The following is a 13894-nucleotide window of genomic DNA, read 5'->3' as shown; positions in this document are numbered from 1 at the left end:
TTTTGTGGATTTTAAAGACCTCAGGAAGATTGTTTAGAACTTGACAACAAAAACTACCCAAATTATGATTGGATAAAAGGTCTACCATAATTTCTAACACTGTGAGCAGATAAACCAGTTGTATATTATATGATATGAAGAGAGAAGACCATGGGGAATTACTCTTTTTTTTAAACAGAATTAAATTTGAAAAATGCATACCCTTGTGCGTTTTTGCACTTTCCCCTTTCTGGCATTCATTCTTCTTTCTATTTTCCAATAACTGTAATGTGTAGGATTGGACAAAATAAGCAACTCACCTGCAGTGATGTGTTCAGGCACATCCAGTGATGAATGTGCCTTTCTTTCGACTTGGGATGCAACTTATGACCAGAAACATTTTGCAGATCAATCGCTTACAAGAACAACAATTTCAGCCAAACATTGGAATTAATTAGCTGACAAAACAAAATGCGCTGAGAAATTGCTTTGCTGCAATTAAATCCTCAATAAATCAAGGTTTTACAATTAATCTTCCTACCTTTTAGCTGCATTGGCTTTTTCTTTTGAATAATAGCATGGGCATGGACCAACTCACAGAATGGAAACTTCTTGATTTATTTTTAAATGCATGCAGTTATGTCTTTATTCCTTATCACAGTTTTTTTATTTTTTTTTATTGGGGGTGATTTAATTTAATTTAATTTAAAAGTTGAATTTTATCAGTTTCCATGACTGAAATTATTGCAGACCTGGTTAATGCCCTTCCACTACAATAAAAATAAACCATGAACTGTTAGACAGTCTCAATATTTGGATAGTATAGTCATGACTTGAAGACCCACTCCAATGAAAATTGTGTTTTTGGTGTTGTTCTTGTGGCATTTTTCTCATGATGGAGGACATATATGAAGAAAATTAGGATTGAAATTGTATTTCTGAGCATTTCTTTATTTGAGTTATTGAGAATCAGGAGCATATAAAAAATGCAGTTTGAAAAAGCTTGTAGTTGTTACATACAACTATAATCTGTTGGCCACAAACTTCCTGCTCCGCTTTGTTCTGATTAATCCACTTGTAGACAACTAGATCCGTGTACGTCTTTGTTTTCCTCGTCTAGCCTGGCATCTGGCTTAAAACTGTACGGATGCATAGCTGTGAAATTGGTCTCCATTTTTGATACAATCCTAATGTCAGCTCTGGATTTTAGTTAGTATAAGCTAGTGGGAGAAAGTGTAAACAAGGGGATGATGGGAAATGAGTGGAGGCTTACTCCCCACCAACATTTCCGCACACAACTCAGAGTAAAATTTCGGATGAACTCCTGCCGCTCTGCAGAAACTAGAAAACTACACAGTTTTTGAAAATTGTTTAGCTAATAATAAAACATAATCATAATGAAAAGACTTTACAATAGATCAAAAGATGGTTAGAGTGGGACACTAAGTTAAGGGGTTATGTCTGGAAGTTGCAGGGCACGCAGTGGAGGGGGGTCTTGAGCGGCATAGAAGCCACCAAGCAGCTGTTGAGCTCTGTTGGCCTGCCGTGTGTTATTTATTGCCGCAGTGTTTAGGATCTCAACATGGTGTCTGCAAAGTGGGTCAGCATATTACCATCCTTCCTCATTTGAGCCTTCTTTTAGTCACTATCTTACCTCCTCATCAGGCATCAGCCTCATTTTTCACACTTTTGTTTTCCCCTCGTCCCACCTGAAAGCCATCACTCCGGTTTCCACAAACTTGTGTTTCTCACTTATTATCACTTAAATCTCTCTTCTCCTCGACGACGTGGTCTCTCCGGATCATTGAATCCCTGAAGTTTTAACAGCTGGCATGGAGGGAGTGTTAAATGGGTTGAGGTAGTTAGTGTTGTTTACTGCCACCCAAACATCCAGTGATGGTCATTAGCTGCTTCCCATTGTGATTCAAGAATCCCATAAAAATAGCTAAATGCACGGCGCTCTCAGGAGAATCCATGTGCACGCAAGCTCACACGCGCACAGCGGAACAGTTAAATGCAAACTCATTCACTTTTTAGCAGCCCAAGTTTACAGACGTCCCATAATTATACCTCCCTGTGAAGGTGTATGCTAAAAATACATCCTGAATTCATTCCGTGGAGTCTGCAGATCCTCCTTTTGGACCACAATCATCAGGCTACGAGGCAATAAAGATGTTGCCTGCTGAGTCATCATGGCCTCTCTTGAGTCGTCGCTGGAGTTGCTTTTGCACCCTCAAGGCTGCCAGGTTCCCACAACTCTTAAAAGCTGCGCTGATGATTTGCAATCCCCTCTACGGCTGCCCTAAAGCCTTAATCAGAATCTCAATCCCAGCAGCCCCTGGGGCATGGGCGGGGCACATGGCTATTCCCACTGCCAGGTTGCTAGGATACTACACTGAGATCTAATAAAACCGAGCACCTGTGTCTGAACTGCACCTGCTACTCTCAGGGAAGAATTATTAAAATCGGAGCCAGAACCTCTCCTCTAATCTTCTGGTCCTGTTTTTCCTTATTTTTTGAGAATTGTCTCAATCTTGAGAACATTTCAAATAGTCTGACCTCAAACTAGTATGTTTTTTGCCAACAGTGATTGCAACAGCTTGAAATGTATTCAATCCAGAACAAGCTGGTTTGATTGTTTTTTCAACCTTTGAAGTTTATGCACCAACTTAAAAAAACAACATTTTTTAATTGATCATTATCAACTAAAAACTGTAACTTTAGAGCATTCTAAACTACATTTTGCAACTTAATTAACGCACATTCTAAACTACAAAATTAATGAAAAGACAGAAGCAAAAAACAAACAACAGCCATCCAAAAACTCTCCAGCCATTGCTTCCTCTGTTCCACAGAAAATGTGCAGCCAAATGAAGTGAGCATCCCCGTTCTTTGAAAAGCTGCTGAGTTTCAGGCAATAAGGTATGTTTGCAATCTAGCTTAGTCTTCACACCACCAAGTGATCATCAATTCTTGCTACAGCAGGTGGCAAAGGGGGCAAGAAGCCATGCTGTGCATCAGAGTCATCATCCCGCTGTACCAAGCACTACATCTTCTGACCACACTTCTTCATCCACAAGCACCAAGAAACCTCACTTATGTCCACCTGACAGAGCAGTCCATCTACAGTGAATGAAGTCCCTGCAGGACACCTGATACATGTGTCCGTCCTTCCCTGTCCATTCGGTTACTCCGCGGGTCCAAAGCTGTGCTCTCGCTACATGAAGGGCATCATTCCTGACTTTCTTGATGTATCGATAGCGTTTATGGTGACAGGAACTGCAGCGCTGAGCACAGAGACAGTGATAAACTCCAAGCTAATTCAAAACAGAAGCCAAATTGCTCAAAATCTCTGCAATTTCTCTAAGCTGCCTTTTTTTCTTGCTTTTAATAAACAGATGCAGCTGGATGTCCTGTGGCATAAACAGAGAAGGGTTGCCTTGACACTGGCTCGCCCCGTTGGCTGCTGCTTGTTATAACAGTGGTAAACCTGCAGGCTTGTGAAACGACAAATGAATCACACTGCAATAACAATATCAGAAAGTATACACTTGCATGCCACACTTAACTTATCCCTATTTTTCCTCTTATTGCATGCTCAGATCTGTTTCTTTTAAGACAATCAATGATGCATTTTACATTTATGATTTAGTTTTCTATTTACGTTTATTGCGGGGGGAAAAAATCTCAAATTTTGTACATGTTTATAAAGCCTGTTTAGAGCATTTGCTTTCAGCATTTTCACAGTGATCTTGTGTTTAACATGTACTTGCTGCAGAATGTTTACTTGCAAAGTAATCTTGGTGGCCAATTGACTTACTGTCAGAATGTTAAGCGTCGCATGCATTTGGCAAACCCAGCTGTCAAGCTTTGACAGACTTTCATAATCGTGAGGGGAACTGAAAGAGAGAGAAAGAAGAGCACGAGGGATCAGTGCCGTGCCATTTCCCCCCTTTAGTGACTGGACGCCCAACCTTTTTCACCACACATGGTGAAAAACCCCTAACCCCTGACATCACTTCAGGGGCATTAAAAATGTTATCCAAGTGAATTTCTACAATCTTTCTTTATCTGTCCTTCTATAGTTCTGAAAAAAAAACGGCAGTGTGGTGTATATATATATATATGCCACAGCTTAAACCAGTTTTGGCCTAAATGTGTCAAGTTCAAAGTTTAAGTTTTTTTGTGTTGAATGAGGAAAAACCGAATTAAAAAAGACACAGAAAGGTTTCTAACAGTGCCCGATCATGCCGTCTTAAACTGCTCCAGGACTTTCATCACCTTTTAATGTAAATCTTTCCATACCTGGAATAGTTTAAAGCTATTAAAAGACTGAAAACATAGTAATCCTGCACATCTTTCAAACATTTACTCTAAAAGCCATCATCTTGTGGTGGCAGAGGGGGTGTTGAAAATCATCAGTTAGAGACATACTGACATGCACAAAAATGTCCGTGAAATGTCACTGGCACTCAAATAATCTCACACAATTGATAAAAGGAGTGCAGTTTTTCAAAGGCCAAACTGCAGACAAAATCTTTGCTTTGGGTTTTCTCACGTTTTTATATCACATCTCTGTACAAGTAAATGGTGCAAATGACCTTGATATGGGTTACTAAGAGGGGATATATATATATATATATATATATATATATATATATATATATATATATATATATATATATATATATATATATATATATATATATATATATATATATATATATATATATATATATATATATATATATATATATATATATATGTATATATATATATATATATATATTTAAAAAAAACGCCTCTCACCCTCCGCGGGTGGTTTCTCCTCCAAGCTCGGGTCCTCTACCAGAGGCCTGGGAGCTTGAGGGTCTTGAAATATCTTAGTATCTTAGCTGTTCCTAGCACTGCGCTTTTCTGGACTGAGAGCTCTGAGATCTTTCCAGGTATCTGTTGTAGCCACTCCTCCAGTTTGGGGGTTACTGCCCCGAGTGCTCCAATTACCACAGGCACCACTGTCACCTTCACTTTCCAGGCTTTCTCCAGTTCTTCTCTGAGTCCCTGGTATTTCTCCAGTTTCTCATGTTCCTTCTTTCTGATGTTCCCATTGCTTGGCACTGCCACATCCACCACAACGGTTTTCCCTCTGTTCTTTATCCACCACTACAATGTCTGATTGGTTTGCCATTACCATCCTATCAGTCTGGATCTGCAAGTCCCACATATCTTTGCCCGTTCAATCTCTACCACCTTCAGAGGTGTTTCCCATTTTGACCTTGGGGTTTCCAGTTCATATTCTGTACACATGTTCCTGTATATTATTCCAGCCACTTGATTGTGGCGCCCCATGTATGCTTTCCCTGCCAGCATCTTACACCCTGCAGTTATGTGCTGGATTGTTTCAGGCGCTTCTTTGCACAGTCTACACCTTGGGTCTTGTCTGGTGTGGTAGATCTGAGCCTCTATTGCTCTGGTGCTCAGGGCTTGTTCCTGAGCTGCCAGGATGAGCGCTTCGGTGCTGTCCTGTAGGCCAGCCCTTTCTAGCCATTGGTAGGACTTCTTGATATCAGCCACTACAGTTATGGTCCGGTGGTACATCCCATGCAGGGGTTTGTCCTCCCATGAGGATCTGTCCTCCAGCACTGTATCCTCTGCTCTCCATTGCCTGAGACATTCACTGAGCACACTGTCATTTGGGGCCTTGAGCTTGATTTACTCATGGATCTTGGATGTTTCATCCTGGATAGTGGCTTCCACGCTCACTAGTCCTCGGCCTCCTTCCTTGCGGCTAGCATAAAGTCTCAGGGTGCTGGATTTGGGATGGAACCCTCCATGCATGGTGAGGAGCTTTCGTGTTTTAACATATATATATATATATATATATATATACACACGAGATGTGCCCCCATTTTAATACATGTTGATAAATATGAGATGCCACCCCATTTTAATGAATGTTGCATCTTTAATTTCCAAGATTGAAGTAACGTCTTAGTGCAAGGCTAAATTTTTGATTGGTTGGTTGATTAATGGTTTGTTTACTCAAGTATACAAAAAAAGATTAACTATATTAAATATTTTCTTCAGTCTTTTGCCATTTGTATTGTTATGGCTGCTTCATTTAGCTGTCATTTTATTTTACAGAATTCATTCGTTGGTATTTTACCAGTGAAGCTTATTCTTTCTTTGACAGATATTTACGCGCTCATTGCATGGCACAAACAAAGTTAAACATCTGTTAGGCTCTATTCATGCCTAAGGGAAAACAAACACTAAGTCCTTTTTGACAATGTCTCCAACTTGCAGGCCTCTTACAGTGGACAATCTAAGTGACCCTAACAGCCCAGAACCATTGACACCAAATCATCTCCTTACTATGAAGTCCAACGTTGCACTGCCACCTCCAGGTAAATTCATCAGAGAGGACATGTATGCTCGCAAAAGGTGGAGACGAGTCCAGTATTTAACAGAACAGTTTTGGTCACGCTGGAAAAAGGAATATCTTGCCAACATTACAACAAGGCAGAAATGGCACACTCCACTGAGAAACCTGAAAGTTGGAGACATTGTCATGGAAAAGTCGGATGAGCTACCTCGCAATGAATGGAGATTAGCAAGAGTAATGGACACTACAACGGACAAGGATGGACTTGTGAGAAAAGTGAAGATTCGCTATGGAGAGAGGAAAACTGAAAAGGGATATAGTTCCGGAAAACAGTCAATCCTTGATCGCCCAGTGCAAAGATTGATTTTGCTTGTAGAGACTGAGTAAGATTAACTTAAGTGTATTTAATGTTACAGTTTATGGGTCATTGCTACATTTGTAAATCATTCTCGCTCGTTTTTAGTTTGTAGATAAGCTCGATTGATTTGGTGGGAGTGTAAATGACCTCTAGATTCAGCCTATTGTAGTTTTATTTTTGTAAATCTCCCGTTTTGGGTAACATGGTTGTGGCTTTTATTTTGAAGGACTCGCTAAACCGGAAGCCGTCAGGCAAGCGAACGTGAAGGCTGCATGTGCTTCGTATCAGCCAAAACGGTTATAAAAGTGGTAAAAGTTTAAAAGAAACGAAAGTTTACAGTATCCCATAGCACCTGGTTGATGAGGGAACAAGGTTTGTAATTTTTATGTTTTGGCGATTTAGTTCTGTGTTTTCACATAATTTTACATTGTTAGCACATTTTATTTGCCCACTAGGTGGCACTGTAATGTCAAATTAATGCTGAGTCAGTTTGAAATGAATGCTAATATTAGGATTTATTTTATGTTTATACAGAAGGAAACGTAATTTTATTGTTAAATGATTTTGTTGAAAATATTGTTACATTAGTTAATTTGCATCAGAGGTTAAAAATCTTAAGGTAATAAATTAATGGTTTAAAGTGTTGAAAGTAATGAATAAAACAAAAGGGTTGAAATGGTGAATACAACGGTAAGAGATGTAAAATATATTTGTATTTTTTTTGTAGCTCTTACGGTGTGTTCACACACACGGCGAAATAAAGTCAAATCTGACCGTTTTACAACTTATAATACTCATAAATATTATGTTTTACATCTGATTACCTCAAGACCTTATGATATCCTTCACACTGTGTACTTGAACATATAAAAGTGATGATCACCTATTTAATTCAATTTTGAGTGTTTTAATCAACCTTGTTACCTGTGGTGTTCCCGGTCAAAAGTGACCGTCATAGGAAATGAATGGGTATCCAGAGTAAATTCATTCAACATACAGAAAACATCCCCATACACACTGCCCCAGCTCACTCACACACTCTCTCACACACACACACACACACACACACACCCCCCCCCACACACACACACACAATTTCTTTTGTGGGTACACATGTCTTTCTGCTTATGTGCCGATCCTCTCACGTGAACCAACTTCCTAATGATACAATGTATCATATGTTTACACAGACTAGACAGGTGTCTTTTGAACCCATTTCTTTCCCACGCTTCTGTACCTATCACACGTGAACCACACCTTCCAGACTAATCAATGTATCATATGTTTACACAGACTAGACAGGTGTCTTTTATGTGAACCCATTTCTTTCCCACGCTTCTGTACCTATCACACGTGAACCACACCTTCCAGACTAATCAATGTATCATTTTTACGCAACCCCATACTATATATAGCTCGATGTTTGCCTTGCATTCCTTTTACTCTGAGCACAATGAGTAGACGACTGAAGCGTTTTTCTGTGGAAGAGGTTCTGGTCCAGGTTCTTGGGCATGATGAAGAGGGCACTGAAATTGAACCAGAGATAGAGGAGGATGTCTCGGAATTGGAAGACATCACAGATTTTGAACCAGACTCTGAGGAGACTGACCAGTCAACAGATGGAGAGGGAAAGGCACCTGAAGAACAGGCACCTGAGGAAACATTTCAGTCCAAAAGTGGACACTTGCTCTGGTCATCATCCCCCCAGGACCGAGGAGGTAGAGCGAGAGTGGAAAACATCATAAAGATGACACCAGGACCAACGCGTTATGCAGCATCTCGTGTGGATGACATCAAGTCCAGCTTCCAACTCTTTTTACCAGAGTCCATTGAGGGAATTATACTTGAGATGACAAATCTGGAGGGGAAGCGTGTGTTTGGGGACACCTGGAGAGAAATCGACCTGGTAGACCTCCAAGCCTACATAGGTCTGTTGATTTTAGCTGGAGTGTTGCCAGAAAAGGAAGCGTTGTGGCCTCTGTGCCCCTAGAGACATCAAAACGAGCCTGACATGCTGCAAATGTAATGCTTATGTTTGCAAGGCCCACTCTGACCTGAGTGTCACATGCCACTCATGTGCATGAATACACACACAAACACACGCACACACACACACACACACACACACACATACCCACACACACCCTGTTGAGTTTGGTGTTTGGTTTTCCATTTATTTTTTGTATTATATGTTCATTTTGTAGTTCATTTTCAGTGCCCAATTGTATTTTCACTGATGTTATTTAATGTTTACATCTACAAATTGTCGTTAGACACTACTTTTAAATGTTGTTCTCAACTAAAGAATGTTTAATAAAAAAATTGGTGGTGAAATTTTTTTTGTGTGCTAATTTAAGACCAGTTAAAACAGACCGGTCAATTTTGACCGGGAACACTAAAGTAGGGGGCTGAATGCGAACACGACCGGAGGGTTAAAGGCAAAATAAGAATAAACATTTCCTGATTTTTGTGAATGGGTTATTTCTCAGTGAACACTGTTCTAATGCCACACAAAGCATGCATGAATAAGAATGAATTTATTTAAGAATAGTATTTTTTTTAAATTAAAGGCCCACTCTGATGAAAATTGTGTTGTTTTTTTTTAGTTTTAACATGTTCTAATGGCATTTTTCTGAAGATGGAGGACATTCATTAAGAAAATCTTAGTCAAAATTGCATTTCTGAGAATGTCTTTGTTCAAATCAATGTGAATCAGGAGCAGAGAAAAAAAATGCAACGGGGAGGGGAAGAGGGGCGGGCTGCTTCTGGCCAACGGTCCCGCACAAAATTAAGAAGTGATTTTTTAATTAACTTCTCTAACTCTGCAGGACTATAATATAATATTATATTATATTATATAATATTATATTATATTACATTACATTACATTACATTACATTACATAACAATATATTATAATAATAATATATTATAATATTACTCCCATTAATTAAAATTTATCAGTTTTGATTGTTTGGTGTGGAATAAAATGATTATTTTCCAGAGGATTTGCAATTCTGGAATGATCCATTCTTTACAACTCATTATGTACAAAAGGAAACAATGCTGACAGCTGGGATAAGCCTACATGTCAACAGAAGATAACAATCAAATGGAATCAGTAAAGGATTTTATGTTCATAAAGTGGCACTGCACACACAAGAAACATACATTTTGAAATTAATGCTCAAAAAAAGAAAAACTTCGCTTTACTGTTCAACAAGGATGTAGCTGGTGGAGACAGCATTCGCCTTGATGCATGCAAAGCAGAAGGTAATGTGAATATGTTATTGGGCTAGTGCTGCAACAGCCACTAAAAAATAAAAAAAGGGACATGGATTTAATTTAAGTTCTGAAGCTTGGCATAGCTTTCTCCTGAAAGTGAAAGAAATGAGAAGTTCAGACACGGGGAGATGAGTGGCTGGCAGCACACTCAGCCACACCAAAGACCTTCAAAACAATAACATGATGAAATAACAGCAAACAAGACTGTTTTTTTTTATTCCGTCCAGAGTGAAGCATATTATGGTTCTTCAGCTTCAACTATCTCCCAGTTAGATATATGCAAATGTTTATTAAAGTGGCATCTGTCTAAGCAGGCCTGGATAGTCATTGTTAAAGTCAAACCAGTCTAAATGAAAGTGTCAAAGCATTAAAACAAGATATGGCATCCCCTCTTCAAGCTGAATGTAAATAAAACCCATTTATCTATTTGCCGCAAAAAACAAAACAAAAAAAAACAGTTCATAACAGCCTGCTCTGGGTAAACACATGATAGGTCAGACTGCCTTCTTGATTTCATTTAAAACGCCCTTCATTTAGTGGACCTGATCACACACTTCAAACATAATGAAACAATGTCAGAGCTGCTCATGTACATATGACCATAATTGCACTCCTAACACTACATCATTCTTATTGACACTGAAGTTTAAAATGAAAGAAAATAGTTTTACACATCAGTCCCTCCAGAGTTGACAGCAGTAAACACTATAGAAGACAATGGAAATGCATGATACATACACAGAAACATGAAATTTGATGATAACAGGCATTTTGTGGTTGATCTGAACATTGCTGTGCACCAATCGAGCCATTTCCATTCAGTTTCTCCTCTGTAGATATCCGCTGGTGTTGTTTTGAGCTGTATCGTGTTAAAAGCAAAATTGCACAGCACGATTTGTCAAAGAAAACCGTCAATCAAAGGTATTTGCCTCTGCAGGAGAACTGAACCTTTACACAAATCAACAGGCAGGGTTTCAAGGATCTATAGATTTCCTCTTGACTTTGTTAAAAGTCCCTGCTATGACCATCAGCTAAGACCAACTTACATGGTGGAAAACTAATCCAACATTGTGCTACTTTCAGAAAAGAAGTGTCTTAAAACCTTCGTCAGAACTGGTGCTGATGGAGAGCAAATTCAAAGAATTCGTGGCAGACAGTACCAAAAGTAAGATATACTAAATGTGTGTCAATATTCATGAATGGAGTGCACCCTCCCATGAGAATGCTGCACGAGGGAGCCAGAGCTTTGCTGGCAGATGTGCAGTGCAGCAGGAACACAGGTGCAGGCGCGTTTAATGAGCAAAGGGAGGCCATGTGGACTAAATTCCCTCATCTGTTGCTGTCAATGATGAGTCCATTTTGGGGTCATTTCTGCTCTGTTTACCCTACAGCCAGGATGGTTTGAATTCCAAACCTGGCCATATGGGTTTTAATAGGCAAATGAAACTTGTTGGACTGCAATCGCAAACCTGTACTGGGTTAGGAGGTCTTCTTGAAGTCCCTCTCTGATCATCTTTTGGTCTGTTGTAAAAGTCTTCCCAGTGGTCTTTTAAGTGAACTTTTAGCTCTTGGAAATACAGCCAGACATTTAAATGTTAGTCGAAGTGTTTACATTTGTTTTTTTCCTCAAGTCAACTTTGCAAAATCAACTGATCTCCGCGTGGATTCAGAGACTTAGTTCCCGCAGCTAGCAGCACAATTACAAAAGTAGAAGTTTTTTAACTTTGTAAACTCATTTAAATATTCTCACCTGGCAATAAGCAAAGAAGTATAAAAAACGTTTGAGAATCAAACAGAACAATCAACATTATCGTCCAGTATTGAAGGAAGTGTAAACCTATGTGTATGTCACCTTTACAAGCTTTTTTCAATGACATTTTTTCATCAGTTCCTGATTCACAATGTTCAGAAAAATACTCAGAAATGCAATTTTAATCTTAATTTTCTTTATAAATGTCACAAGGAGATGGTAAAAACGTCAAGAACATGATTTTAACCACAGTGGGACTTTAAAGAAACTTAACATAACTGCAACTTCATGTGATCAAGTTAAAAGCTTTTTGATCAACAGAAAAATCATTTTTAAATTGCAACGATGTTGATCAGCAGTGAGGGTAATATTTCCCTGGCCATTTTCCCATTTCCTGAGGTAAACAACTCACAGCCATTCAAATCTCTGTCTGAGGGATTTACCTGAGATCACACCATGCCATTTTTTATAATGGGATTTTATCCAAACCACTGTGAGACATGACTGTGTTCTGGCTACCTGTGATTAACAACCGTGTGATGTTCAGATACTGTACTTCTCTGTGGAATATGAACAATGCTGCCAGCAGCCGAGGGCAGACAAGAGTAAAAGTGTAGATGAGTGGGAGTGTTGGGGCTAACTGCCATGTGTGTGCCGTGCTGTGCCAGCCCCACAGAGGGCCCTGAAAGTAATTAAAGGATTCAAAGTGGTAATAGGAAATATGCTCAATGTCATATTCTCTGCTACACAGAGTAAGGATGGGAACTTACAATCAGCATGGAAATCAGGATGGATTCAGACAAGCCCTATAAATGCCTTTGGCAGGTGTAAAGCTATGACCATCTATTGTTAGATACAATGCTCAGCATTTGCTCTGACCTCTGAGTGTACATGGCTAAAGTATTGGTTCAACATCAGACATTTGTGGTTTTAAGGCCTACACAAGTATCCGTTTAGTTTTGTTAAGTTCCTCTTCTCACACAAATGAATTTCACAAAGAAATTGATCTAGCACGGCCACACCAACTGGTAGGAGAGGATGAATGAGCGTGGCTGGATAATAGGTTTTTGTACCCCGTTTTGGACAACACAGATTTCTGTTTTGATGGAAGCCCCCTCTGTGCTCTATCCCTCTAACCTCCTGGCATTTTTGTAGAGGAAATAATTACCATTTCCATCTGTCCCTAGAACACCAGCAGCTCTGTTATTTACCACAGCTTGAGCTATGTATCAGATTTGTTGCACTCTGCACAGTGACCGTTTCGATCTCAAGCACCATTATTCATTACCCTCTGAAATTACAGATATTGGGAATTATTACACTGGAACAGATTAGGAAAAAGATATCCTCGGCCTCAACTACAGTGATAGAGAAAATGAAGAATTGCTGGCTGACAGTTATCACAATGATTGATCTTGAATGTTTGTCAGAGCATCCTGATTGGTGGAGAAAATATTGGTTATTATCATCAAATAAACTAAAGTTTTGATCAGTTATATGACTTCTCACAAGCTAAAAAACTGTTGTATAGCTCATGGTAACATTCCTGAAGAATAACGACTAAATTATAGTACTTTAGGAAACTCCAGCTCATATCCTTGCCTGCTCCATAAAACTGTGCTTTTATGTAATCAGAGAAAATCCATTCAGTTAGTCTCCAAAGATCCACAGATGCAAATTTGGATATAACAGCACATGATGAATGCCTCAACACTCAATGTAAAAAAAACTTGCATGAGGCCACAGGTCACTCAGGTTAAAGGAATAAAAGCAGCTCTGTGGTTTAAACCCCTCTTTGCTTTTGACCTCCGAGCAGAACCACAGTCTTCGCTACAGATGGTCTGCGTGCGCCTCACTGCTCATTGCTCAGCCATGTACCAATGCTGTCACCTTGTTACCTCCTGTTTACACACACCAGTCACACAGCAATCTCACAAGTCAAAAAGCTCTGGAAACATCACACTGCTCCCTAAGTGGCGCTAACCCAAGAGTCTAAAAAGAAATAAAGGCTGATATATACATATATATATATAAATATATGTTCCTGCTGCACATATATATATATATATATATATATATATATATATATATATATATATATATATATATATATATATATATATATATATATATACCA

General features: G+C 39.1%; 2 protein-coding genes across 3 annotated transcripts in view; both read right to left on the bottom strand.

The window, feature by feature from the left end:
* LOC144981407 (uncharacterized) overlaps positions 1-13894 on the bottom strand; it is a 227076-nt gene that overhangs the window by 31130 nt on the left and 182052 nt on the right. The window lies entirely within an intron of this gene.
* Positions 1-13894, bottom strand: part of rtn4rl1b (reticulon 4 receptor-like 1b) — a 183546-nt gene that overhangs the window by 119009 nt on the left and 50643 nt on the right. The gene's annotated exons all lie outside the window — the stretch shown is intronic.

This window comes from Oryzias latipes, chromosome 13 (genome assembly GCF_053564925.1).
Source record: "Oryzias latipes strain Hd-rR chromosome 13, Olatipes_Hd-rR_3.1".
NCBI classification, from domain to species: Eukaryota; Metazoa; Chordata; class Actinopteri; order Beloniformes; family Adrianichthyidae; genus Oryzias; species Oryzias latipes.
Note: the sequence above shows the minus strand (reverse complement) of the source record. Positions and strands in the feature narration are given on the sequence as shown.